Source organism: Protopterus annectens, chromosome 2.part0, assembly GCF_019279795.1.
Source record: "Protopterus annectens isolate FY-2018-M chromosome 2.part0, PAN1.0, whole genome shotgun sequence".
Classification (NCBI taxonomy): Eukaryota; Metazoa; Chordata; order Ceratodontiformes; family Protopteridae; genus Protopterus; species Protopterus annectens.
The window spans coordinates 1,962,413,442-1,962,427,203 of record NC_056728.1 but is presented as its reverse complement, the minus strand read 5'-3'; the positions used below and the strand labels follow the sequence as shown (position 1 = coordinate 1,962,427,203).

General features: G+C 41.3%; 1 protein-coding gene across 1 annotated transcript in view; it reads right to left on the bottom strand.

The window, feature by feature from the left end:
- TUBE1 (tubulin epsilon 1) overlaps positions 1 to 13,762 on the bottom strand; it is a 623,636-nt gene that overhangs the window by 478,337 nt on the left and 131,537 nt on the right. The window lies entirely within an intron of this gene.

Sequence of the window (13,762 nt, the reverse complement as noted above, 5' to 3'; positions counted from 1 at the left end):
CATCATCAGCCAGTAACATGTTTTCCGTACTCTTCTTAGTACGGTTTAATCAGGAACCTGTAAATGGCTTTCATCATCCACCCTGAAATTATTCCGGCAGTAGTGTTCCTCAACTTTCATACTTCAATGGTTGTTTTCCATTCTGTTTACACACTTTTAACAAAGTATTACTTTACCCAAAACATCGTTCCTGTGTCTGTTTTTTCCTTCTCTGAGGGCTTCGTTCCTCACAGTTCAAATATTCCATTCATCAGTTAAGACAGCATCCCTGACAATTCAAGCGTGCGTCTGTAATGCACACAAAACAGGAAGAAGACTGTTTCATCTTTTTCTGTGCCTGAAGGTAGTCCAGAGATTTTTTGCCAGCAATGAGTTTGCACAGCACTTTGCATTGTTTGATGTGGTTGTCTGTATTCAACAAAGCGAAATTCGCAACTGACAAAATCTGGTTGTGATACTACATAAGTACTGGAATCTCTTGCCAAGGATAGCCCAATGTCTGGCCAGTATACCAAAGCCTTTAGATTTTATAGGCACCATATGTCACACATTTGCTGCCTGCATAAGGCATAGAACATAAAGGTGACATACAGACGCAAACACTCAAAACTGAATTGTCCCAGGAGGAAAAGAATATCATCAGGGACAAAGGAGAATGTGTATACCCAGAAGGAAAAAAGAAGAAAGGGTCCCTCACCAGTAGAGCAACAAAAGCACAGGGACAAGAGCTTGGAAATAGTGGGAAGGAGGGAGGGTTCAAATACTGCAACAGTGAAGAAAAGGACATCTACTGTTAATGGCAAGATTTTACACAGCTGTACTATGTCCTTCCACATCACTGTTGCAATATCCATTACATAAGGGAGAGTACAAGAGCTAAGAAGACAGGCAGGAGGGGGGAAGGCACAAAAAAGCCCTCAACAAACCCATGCAAAATAGCCCTGGCAAAACTAGCCCAGGCCCTGGAAACAACATTCAATTTTTAATGTTTAGTGAAAGTATGAACAGAGGACCAAGTAGCAGCCTCAAGAATGGAATTGGCATCCAAACCCTTTAAAAAGGCACAAGAGGAGGCAACTGCCCTAGTAGAATGTCCCTTTACACAAGAAGAAAGACATTTGAATTGAAAGGAATAACAAAAGGAAAGGGTCTTATCCAGGAAAAGATAGTCCTAGGATGAAAAGGAAAAAAAAGCTGTTCAGACTTATAAATTGCATTAATTTTATCCAAAAATCTATGATGTATAGAACCTTCTCACTAGCAGACTCAGGAGAAGGAAGAAAGGTGAATGGCCTGATTCTGGGACAACCCATTAACCACTATGGACATAAAAGGAGGATTAGTTTGAAGAGACACCCTGTCTTTGTGTAAAAACAAAAAAGGATTAATGAACATGACAACTTGATGTTCAGACTCTCTCTTAGCTAATGTGAGAGCTCACAAGTACAATGTTGCAAGGAAGCTGAACCAGCAGGTTCAAAAGGAGTAAAATTTTCAAGTACAAAATTCGGGTCTCACAAAAGCAGGATAGGCTTTCTGGGACGTCTGATGTGATGGATGCCTTTGAGAAATTGCTTGACCTCAAAATGAGTAGTTAAAGGAGGAGTTAAGGGCAGACAAGCAGAAATTACAGAAATGAGTTTTAACTGAAGAATATGCAACTCGGCATGGAGCAGATCATGCAAATAAGAAAGAACCAGAGGAACCCTCACTAATAGGGGACTCCTGATGGTGAGAGAGGCATCAGCCAGAAAAACCTCTTGCATTTGGACATGTGTAATTTTTTTCTGTTAGGTTTCCTGGCCTCATGCAAAATCTGGAGCATGTCCTAAGAAAAAGAGATGCCTAAAAGGAATCTAAGAGTTGACAGGTGAGGATGGACACAGCAGATCCCTTGTCTTGTGCGAGAAGATCCACCCAGTGAGGTACCGTGTGGTGATTGCCCCTGGCCAAGTGGCGAAGAAGAGGGAACCAATGCTGCCTGAGCCAAAAGGGAGTTATCAGCAATATTTTGGGAAGAGTCCTGCCTGATGTTGTACAAAACTGGAGGCAACAGAGGAAGGGGGGCAGAATATAGAAACATTCCCATCCAAAGAAATAACAGGACATCCATTTTTTCAAGCCAGATGACTTGGCACTCAGGAGTAGAAATGAGGAATTAGTTTGTTCCGAGGGGAGACAAAAAGATCTACCTGTGGAACACCCCACAGATGGACTATATCCAGAAACACATCTCTGTGAAGCATCCATTCATGTGAAACTGTGTGATGGACCTAATCAACAAGTCTGCCACTAGATGTGCTCTAAAGGAATGTAAAACACCTGAAGAGTCACTTGATACTGGATAGCTAGATCCATGCCTGAAGAGCTAATCTGCAAAGAAGACAGGACCTTGTGCTCCCCATCTTGTTGATGTACCACATCACAGTGGTACTATCTGTTAAGATATTGACGGGGTCAGGTATGAAAAGCTTGCAAAGCCAGAAGCAGAGCTCACATCTCTTTAATGACATGATCTGAACTCTTATGAGGAGGCCAGAGGCCATGGACCTTTAGAGAGAGCTGTAAGAGGCACCCCAAGTATGAGGCATCCATGTACATTTTCTGATATGGAATTGGAGTCTGGAAGGGAAGCCCTGGATTGAGAGAGCTGTTGAATCCACCATTGAAACTAGAGTTTGAGACAAGAAAGAAGAGGTACAGGGGATTCCAGAGGATGCAATGTTGAAGCCACACTGCTTTGAGGTACCACTGTAGCTTCCTCATATGGAGCCTAGTGAGAGGAAACTTGGTAGTAGTGGAATCCATAAACCTCAAAATCCACTGGAAAAGAGGACAGAGAAGAGAGACTGGAAAAAAGTTTTCAGAAACAAAATCTTTGGAGAAGGAAAAGAAGCAAAGAGTCTGAAGCCAGCACCCTAGAAAAACAGATGGCAACATCTGTGGAAAATAAGTAAGCTGTTCCTGAGGTGGCTGTGGAATGCTTGACGGGGGGGGTTCCAAACCATGAAGTATTCCTGACAAATGACAGACAGCACCCAGGAATCTGACATGATCTGATACCAATTTGGAAGGGCTAGAGAAAGGCAAGAGACAGTAGGACCTGGCCAAGGGAAAGAGGTCAACCATCAAATGCAGACAGGCTTATCCTGAAAGGAAGACTTCTGAGAGGAACAGGTATGACTGGATTTAGCAGGAGGAATATGCCTAGATCTCTTCTTACCCTTGGGAGGTGAGCTAGTCTGTATGTGGACACAGGCAGACTTAGAAGGGTAATTCCTCAGGAATTTGTGGACAGGAGAGACAGAAATATGTTTTAGTTCCTGCAAGGCCTTATCCTTATTCTGAAGGGACAACGTGTCAGCACAGTTGTCCCAAAAAGATTTTTATTATCCATAGGAGCATCCAAATGCTTGACTTCGATATCATCAGGTAAAGCCTGCAGAGAAGTAGCCAGGAATAACACTTCATCACCGAACCAAAAGTAGCAGACCTGGAAGAAGCACCAGCCACATTATAGTTAGATTTTATGGGGTGACAGGCGACCTAGGAAGTGAATCCAAGGAGGGAAAGAGCTAAAGCTTTGTTCATCAGAATCAGTAAAGTCAGAGACCACAGAAGCAAACTGAGAAAGAAGGCCAAAACACACCTTCTCATGTGGGTTTGTTAGATAACAGCCCTAAAAGACAAGGTGGCAGCAATATTATACTTTTTTACACAACCTTTCCATTGCTCGACTATCCTTTTTATGAGGGAAGGAGACAAGTAGTTGGTAGTAGCTTAGAAGGCTTTGTTGGAGGAAACTGATAACACTGAAGGATCAGCAGAAGGGACACTTACACAAAAATCTGCAGTCTTTAGGCACCTTGCAGAACCAGTCAGGTTTCTTAGGAGCAAGAAGTTGAAAATCAGAAGTCACAGAGGCAGCAGAAAAGGTGTCCAAAAGGGCTGCCAAAACTGGAGGAACAGAAGATGGATTACAGACTTCATTTGTAAAAGCTCATAATATTTTTTGAATGTTAGAGACCTGGGAGAAATCCCATCTGAACTACTCCATCATATGAACAACAGTGTCCCCCAAAGGATAATTCTTCCAAAGGAGAGTCTGGGATCAAGAAATCCTCTTCCTTAGAACTAGTCTAGAGGGGTAAAGAATATGAGGAGTAAGCTAGGGATTCCTCTCCAGAGTCCAAGTCCTCATATGAGGAATCCAATTCCTTAGGCCTTTTAACAAGGGTGGAAGACCAGGGAGGAACAGGGACAGCCACCTCTTGAGGAGGCTTCAAGGCCATTAAAGCATTGAATAGACTTCAAGTAAAATCCTGCCATTCATATTGGGTATCTAACAAAGGTAATGTGTTTTTTTCCCTTGAGTAAGACATCCACCCAAAAGACTCTGTGCTTCAGACCCTTGATGAGATTTGATAATCATAGAATCTCTTCCCTTGCCAAAAAATGAGGAATCACCCTCAGCCCCTTGGAAATAATCACCAAGGTTCCTCCTCAGTCTCCAGAATGGATGCTGGAAACCCACAGTGTGCCTAGTAGATGCTTTTTTATAAGACCCATTGCTCCTACTACAATTGGAACTATCTGGGTATCTTTCTTCCACATTGCTCTTGTTTCTGCCTGAAAATCTTGAAATTTTATGACTTTGTGTCCCTCTGTACGCAACACACTGTAGTCACTGGGTGTAGCAATTTCAATGATCAATGCTACTTTTGCCTTTTTTTCATGGACCACTATATCTGGTTTTCTCACATCTGTCTTTTGAACTGTTGGTAATGGGTGATCCCATGTGATGTAGACAATCATTTTCTATGATGCTTTGTGGCTCATGTTTCTAATGTTTTTCAGCCACTTCAGTACTATAATGTTTGCAAAATCCCCAGTACAACAATCTTGCCACATTACTATGCCTTTCAGTATACAGTCCTTCTGCCATTAGTGTGTCACAACCAGCAACAAGGTGAGTGAATGTTTCCAATCGTGTCTTGCAAAACCTACATTTGTCTGTTTCTCCCACATGTTCAATGGACTTTGTGAACCAACGTATGTAGCCCACTATCTTGGGCCACCAATATTAACCTTTCATCTCACCTCTCCTTAACCATTCCTGCAGTCGATCATGATCAACAGGAGGTTCTTCCAGAAAATTTCTATACTTGCAACTATATTTATGCATTTTCCATACTTCTTGCCTTCTCATCTGATCCTTCATCTTATATTCTTTCTTTTGTTTTTGGCACATTCAGTTGCTGCCTAATTTTTTTCTACTTCTGATTTGATTTCCACTCCTGCTTGACGCCAATATGCTTCTGCCAGACTAAGCAGGGAAATCATCTTAGATTTATCCTCATCTTTCAAAACTTTCATTATGTTTGGGTATTGTGAGGTCAGCAGATGTGTGCAGTTCCACGACTGCAGATATATACATGTAATCAATTTCAAGGAGGCCCATACTGTCTCCGGAATGGGGAACATATAATCTTGGTATGCACTGAGTTTTATAAATCATTTGATAAGCATCATTCTTGTTTTCCTATCTAATCTATCCAACACCTTTTGAGGCCAGTCAATCACTCCAAAACTGTAAGTTAGGACAGAAAGCAAATTGGTTTATAGCTTGAATTTTGTTCCTAGATGTCAACGCTGTTTTTAGAATTTAAGTCTTCTACATTTTCCTTAGTTAGTTTAATTTTCATTTGTTCATGTTTTATTGGTGATCCTTCATCTATTCCCAAATATATATACATCCCTCTTGCTCAAGTTCTTTCATATCACATTGTTGTTCCAAACAATTTCCTTGGTGCTGCAGTTTTCCTGCCTTAAAGGTTGCTTTTGCACACAAGAATGACATTTGGTCTTGATAAATATCATCTGAAAAAGTTTTGACTATTTGCAGTTGTGCTTTCAGTTCCTCATCTGATGAGGAATACAATTTTAAATAGACATGCTGATGATGATGAAGGCTGCTCATCTGCTAATGATACAAATATTAAGGATGACTAAAGTTGATAAAGGACAGCTGTGTAGCTGGACATGAAGCAAATTCCAAAGCTGACTGGTTCATAACAAAAACATTTCAACAAGAAAACTCCAGCCAGCAGGCCAAGTATCCTGGTTAAAAGTAAGCAGAGAGAGAAAAGGAAAAGGAGCTTAAAAAACAGGGCATACTTAAAAAAAACAATGGAGCTTGATGAAAAGTGAGAATGGGAATGTGTAGAGCCAACATGTCCAACATATGGTCCATGGTCCTTCCCTTTTTTTTTTTTTTTTGCATTAGAATTTTTATCTAGAATATTGCGTTAAGATTGTAGAAAAAATGCCCATAACACCCACCAGTTGCAGTTATGGATAGTCAATGATCAAGAAAGCTGAATACAGGCAGGTTCAATGTTGCAGGTGATTTTTCTTTCCATCAGACTTTTCAGCATCTGCAAGAAAGCCACTTTCAACTTTTGTGATAGATCCACAGCCACTTAAGTCTTCAGTTTGAGATTCTTCTTCCTTTTGTGGTGGCTGTTTCCAGATCACATCAACCCACTAAGTACAGCCGACTACATTCTGATGATTTAATCAGGAAAGTCCTGACCATTATCCACACCTTGGAAACGAAAAAATACTTCGCAAACTGAATAAACGTAAAAAAGCAACCGATGTAAGAACACCACAAACTCTATTCATTAAGCGCTTTTTGTCCAGCACAGTGGCTGGACTTCATCAGATAAAAGAATCAACTTCATAGACACTCTTAAATGTTTCAGCAATCCAGTCATGTGACCAACGTCTCAATTAAACCTCTTAATGTTCAATTAACACATCACTTAATACTGTTCTACCATAGTTAAGTTCTACCATAGTTAAAAAGAGTTAAAAGCCCTGACTAAAAAACAATATACATTCTCCCCCCTAAATAAAAAACCTTCATCCTTTACTACTCAACAGTAAATTTATTGTACCTGGTGTATTAAAAATATAAAGCATGTTAAAAATAAAACCATGGTTAATATATAACCATTGTAAATAAACCCTTAAAATCATCACTTAATTTAGGTAAATTATCTCCACATACTTTTTAATTTTAAGCATGGTAGAATAGTGCATGTTTCATTTATTCCTGGGAACTGATTAGCATTTAATCGAAGTTGTCATAACAACTCAAGTTGTTCTAAAAGAAGTGATGCTGGTCCTTCATGTACATTTTCACTAATCTGGTCTATAACCTTAAACTTGAATTTATGGTTAGGTGAATTTTCTATGTGCCTAGCTAGTGCGTTCTCTGTTTTCCCCCTCCTAATAGCGTACAGGTGTTCATAGATTCTTTGTTTTAACTTTCTGTTTTCCCTATATAGAAAACAGAAGAGAGAACGCACTGAGCTAGGTATACCACCATTTTATTGTTACAGTTGTACCTACCTGTGATAGAATACTTGTGGTTGCCTATAGAAAAATGTTGTCCAGTTGCAATGGAGCCACAGTAGTTACAGTTTTCACATTTGAACACCCCCGGGGTCCTTGCAACCTTCACTATTAGGAAGGGTAAAAACTTAATAGAAACCCTATTAGTAACAATAGGTCTGTGGCCTATCTTATTAACTAATTCAATCTCATTTTTTAACAGGTTCCAGTTTTTGTTGGTAATTTTCTTAATTTCAACAGTGTCGGTACTAAAAGTTACAGTTTATTGTATTGACCACCTTCACTTGAAAATATGTTTGTATGGGTGGTAGATGTTACTACCCTCTCCTCCATAATTAAATCCTTTTCTGTATTTGTGGTGCTAGTTCCACATAAAGTATTGGTTTATAAAAACCTGTCTGACATTTATGTGACACTTTTATTACCACTTCATTAACAAAGCCTGTGGGGTAACCTCTTTGCAAGAGCATTTCAGTTAAGTTCTGGCATTCAGTGCAAAAATCTTCATTTGTTGTCACCATTCTGGCTGCTCTTACGAGCTGCCCTTTTACAACTGATTTTTTTGTACTGAATGGGTGTGCACTTTTGTAATGCAAAAATGCATTACTTTAAGTTGATTTTCGATATATAGATGGTGTATACACATTTAGTGCAACATCTTTTTTCAACAGTATGTCTAAATATGCTATAGTTTTCTTATTGAAATTTGATGTAAATTTTAAGAAATTTGTACTGTTGTTTATTGCTTGTAAATTTATAGTAGCTGAAGCTTCATCACCTCTTAGCACTATAAAAATATCGTCCAAGCAGCGTGTATAATGTTCAAGTTCATTATACTGGGATTGTTGAATAAATAAGTGTGTTCCCAATGGGCCATCACCAAGTTGGCGAAATTTGCACCACATGGTGAGCCCATTGCTACCCCTACTAGTTGTAAATAAATTGTGTCATTAAACACAATGTAGTTGTTGGATAAAATAATACCCAACAGTTCAACTATTCTAAGTTCATTATCTGGTGCTGCAAATCTACGCATCCTAGCCAGAACAAATTCTATCCCCTCCTCGTGTGGGATTGAACTGTAAAGATCACAAATGTCTACTGTTAGGAAGTTGTTTTATAGTTTCATAGTTTCATAGTATAGTACTAGGCTATCTGCCCTGGGGCATTTGTAAGCCTAGCCATAGTGATGTGGCTTTTGCCACCCCATGAAATGGTACAAAAATGTACAGAATAAATCTAGAATACTGTGCCCCTGTCTAGCAGTGACACAGATGTGACCCCTGGGGTAAACTTACGATCTCCCATCCACTCATCAAGATTTCTCTTGAAGAGAGTCAGTGAGGGGCTCTGCCTAATGCGAACTGGGATCCTGTTCCAAAGCATGGGAAGCCTCTGGGTTATGAATCTATCCCTCCAGCATGTCCTATTCATACTTGTGCCGAGGTTTAAGTCTTTAGCTCTCATGGTTCTGATGGATTTGGATTTTTTGAGGTGGAGCATGTCCATCAGATCCTGATTGGACATGGCCTTGTACGTCAGGCAGAGATCACCTCTGAGCAGGTGGTATGCTACTGAATAGAGCTGAAGTTTCTTTAGTCTGGCAGAATAAGACATATGTTGGAGACCCTTGATCCTTTTGGTGAGGTACTTTTGTGGTCTCTCTAGCTGTTGCAAGTGCCGGGTGAGGTACATACCAAATGGGGCATTGTACTCCATCATGGGTCTGATGAGGGAGGAATATAGGGGTACAATGACATCCTTGGATCTGGATGTGAAACCCTTCATGATGAGGTGTGCAAGGTAGAATGTTTTTCTAACCACTTTGGCAACGTGGGTGTCAAATGAGAGGTTGCTGTCTACTTGGGTCCCTAGGTCTCGGATTACTTTTTCTGTACTCAGTGGGTTGCTGTCTATGTGATAATTTGTGGGTACTTTGTTTTTTCCAAAAGGGATGACTATACATTTTTTGGCATTTAGTTTAAGGCCGTGACTACGGCACCAGTTGTCCGTTTCAGTGAGGCCTTTTGTAGGATGTGTGTATCTGCTGGTGTATCGACTATGGTGCCTAGTTTGCAGTCATCTGCGAACTTTGTCAGCCACAGCCCTCCCATGTTTGCTTTAACATCTGAGAAATAAATGCCGAACAAGAGGGGTCCCAGGACAGATCCCTGTGGGACACCACTTGTGACTGGCTTTGAGTCTGACATTGCTCCAGCGATTTTAACTTTATGGGTTCTGTCCTTTAGCCAGTTTGCAACCTATCTAGTGACATAAGGGTTTACTTTTAAGCTGTTTAGCTTATCTATGATGCCTGAGTGGGGTATTGTGTCGAAGGCCTTAGCCAAGTCCAGGTATGCTGTATGGACTGCTTTGCCCTCATCAATGGCTCTAGTGACTGTTTCGAAAAAGTCAACCAGGTTTAAAAGGCAGGATCTGCCCTTTACAAAGCCGAACTGGGTGGGGTCAAGCGTCTGTAGGTCCCCTATGTCTCCGTTTAGGAGTTCCATAATGATTCTTTCCATAGCTTTGCAGACCAGGCTAGTCAAGCTTATGGGCGGTAGTTTCCAGGGTCTGTAGAGGCACCCCCCTTGTGGAGTGGGACCACTGTTGCTGTACGCCAGTGTTCAGGTACATATCCCAAAGTAATGCTAAGGTTAAACAGCATTTTTATGTGTGGGTTTAGCTCCTCTTGGAGTTCACGTAACACGCACCCCGGGATACCGTCAGGTCCCATTGATGCTGTGTTTTTTGCTTTGTTTAGGGCGGTTCTCACTTGGACATCTGAGATGACAGGGAGATTACATTCAGCTGGGATAAGTATTTCTTCTTTTGGGGGAGAAGGAGGCGAGAAATTTGCACTGAACCTGTCAGCCAGAATGTTAGCAATATCTGTGGGTTCAGTGTATTTTTTGTTGTTGTGAACCAACTCTGAGCATATCTGAGGGTTTCCGCCCAGGTTTCTAACATAGCTGAAGAAGGCTTTGTGGTTATCTTTAGTGTCCTTAGCGATTTTTCTCTCAAAGTTTGCCTAGGATGTATTTATGAGAGATAGTAGTTTTCTGCTAATGTTGATCAGAGATGTCTTCCCTTCATGGGATTTCGCTCAGACGTGCAGTAGCTTCCTTCTTTTGTTATACAATTTGTTTATGGCTGAGGGCCACCAGACAGGACGCTTACATTTGGTGGAGAGGGACTTGGATTTGTTTGGGATTGCATGATCCATGCATTCTTGGAGATGTCCATAGAAAGCATTTGTGAAGGATTCGGCATTGTGGGATGTGGTATCCACTGGCACAGTGGGCTTAAAGGATACCATCTCAGTCTTAAGAAGAGTGAAGTCTGCTTTTGAGAAGTTTTTCACTGTGGTCTTTTGTGCTGGGGGTGGAGGTGGGATATGTATATCCAGGGTGATTAGTTTGTGGTCAGATCTCACTAGTGAGGGGTATACTTCGGTGGTGGAGCATTTTGTCCCCATGTTTGTGATGATCAGGTCTAGTATATTATCTCCCTAGTGGGAGAGGTGACTAGTTGTTCCAGTGCATTTGAATTTATGAATTCCAGGAACCTTTGGGCTAGGGTATTAGGGCTAGAATAATGTACCAAATCTATGTTTGGGTAGTTGAAGTCTCCCAGTATGATGGTATTTTGTGATACATTCATATCCTCCAATGTCTTCAGGAAGGCTGAGTGGGGTTCTTGAGATTGGGAGGGTGGTCTGTAACATGCTACCAGTTGTATAGCAGTTTTGCCTATGGTTAGTTGCACCTGTATGGTCTCTGATGCTTCATGTGTTGCTACTAACCTGGAGGTGTGGGTGTCCTTTATGAATATGGACACTCCCCTCCCTTTGTGGTTCGCCCGGGTTTTGGGGCCGAAAAGCATGATACAAGGTATAGCCTGGTAGCGCTGGGGTGCTCTCAGGAGCCTTGAACCAGGTTTCAGTTACTGCACAGACGTTGATGTTCTCCATGCTGAGGAGTGCATCAAGTGCTTGCATCTTGAGATTTAGACTTCTGGCGTTGAGCAGCATTACCCTTAGTTTTTTTTCCATTTTGTTTTCTAAGGAGGTGGGTTTGTCTTTTGAGCCTTGCCTAAAAAGGCACTATGGGGGTGGCAAGAGCCTTAGCCAATATCCGGAAGCCCAGTGGTGACAGGTGTAAGCCATCCCTTGCGAAGCAGCGTGGCTTGTCTAACATATCATGCCAGGCAGACAGACATTGGATCCCCTTAGAATGACACCAGTACTTGAGCCAATTGTTAAAGCTGATCATCTTGTCTTTGTATTGTGGTATCATTCTTGGTGAGGGCAAGATGCTGCTCACGGTCAGGGTCATACCAGCCTGGGCTACATAATCGGAGAGCTCCTTTATGTCTCTTTTCATGTAGTCCAGGGAGGTAAGTCTCAGGTCATTCACACCAGCATGGACAATGACAGAGTCATATTTGTACTTGCTTTGGAGTGACCTGAGTGCGTGTGTTATGTGGCGGATCCTAGCGCCCGATAGACAGCTCACAGTCACCTTCTCCTTGTTCAGCCTGGTCAGTGGGACATCAGTGTGTCTGACTATGGAGTCACCTATTACTAGTGTATCAGGTAAGGTGTTTGGCCTTAAGGGCTGCAATTGGTCGACACACTGATTTATTGAAGTATGTGTTGCATGTGTTTTGTTTTGAGGTGGTGGATTTTTGGATGTCTGCTTTGGGAGCCTCTGTTGTTTTGGTAAGTTTTTTTATTAGAGCCTCCGAGTATGTCTTTGTGTTTTTATGTGTTTGGTTTGCAGTTGTGGTAGGTCTATGTGGGACTGGGATTGTTGTGTGTGTGGTTGCCATCTCCTCCTGTCTGGTCATGCCAGCCCTGAGTTGAGAGAGTTTAGCCTCCAGTTTGGCTATATAGTTGCATCTCTCACATGTATTTGTGTTTGCTGGGAGGAGGAGAGGGTTGTCTGTGTACATGAGACAATTGTAGCATTGTCTCAAGATGCCCAGATTGACCAGCTGAACTGGAGACAACGTCAGTAATCTACCACTCTACATGCTAGAACAGTATAAGGGAGTGGTATACCTTTAAGGGAAGTGGGTATTCACAGGGGTGGTAAGTAGATGTAGTGCTTTACTTAGTACGAGAGTGCTTACTTAGTAGAGAAGTATTGAGAACAAGGGATAGGCTTATAATACAGTGAGCAGTCTGGTTATACTAAGAGTAGAGCTTCCTTAAGGGAAAATTTGAAGAACAGACTTGGCGGAGCCAGAAAAAGTTTAACCTTATTTAACCGGCGCTGCGCTATGCGTACGACCACGCAAAGCCATGCAAACGCGGATTTTAAACAGTGAAAAGAGCTGGAAATGGTCCCAAACAACCAATTACTACAGCTTCTTGTGCTGAGGTCACTTCCCCCAAGGACAGGTAGGCTGCTCAAGGCTCCCCACTCCCACTGGTGAGCAAAGAAACTTCCTTCTATCCAAGTAAGGTAATGGACAACATAAGAACTACACCACAGCCCAGAATACAGCAATGCCTGTAAACTGGTCTAAACTAGTCGAGGAAGGCGGGAAAACAAGGATTATTTTTTTGTTTTTTTGTTTTTTTGGTAGAAACACACAGAAAATGCAGAAACAGTGATAAATTAGTTACACAGGCTAGCACACTTTAGTGGGCAGCCTCCACAGTTAAATTAAACAAACAAACAAGCAAACTTTCGACTAAAATGTAACTAAGTGCAGATTTTAAAATAATGCAGCAATCAGTTAAAAAACAGTTCAGGCTAGTTCAAGGTAAGCTACAGAAGCTATTTCAAGTGAAAAAAAGCAAAGATACCTAAATCCAGAAGGTAGTCGCTTTTCTGAGTTCCCTGCTGCTAGGACCACTCTGTAAACCCACGTGGAGCTTGTCTGAGCAGTATACAGTAAATTTACAAGCAATAAACAACAGTGAACTTGATTTTATTAATTTCTTCTAGAAAGGACCAAGAATCACAGCTAATTTGTGGTTCTTGTTTCACATAGTTTTAAGGATGGAGTCAACAAGGTTTGCACTAGCATAAGTTATAGACTGACGTGCATCTACCAAAGCTCGCGTGGGGGGGGGGGTCTTGTATGTCCTTATGTATTTTTGGTACACCAAACATTTTAGGTCACTTAGGGTATACCATTGTTAAATAGTTTAAAAGTACTCATATCTAGGTGTGCTTTCAAAAACAAGTCATTTAAGTAATTGTTTATCCTGCTGTAGGCAGTGTATAATTCATTCTTACTGACTTTTTTATATGTGGTAGTATTTAACACTTTGTTCATCCTAGCCTCGTAGTCTTCAATATTCATAAGGACTAGACTAGTCCTC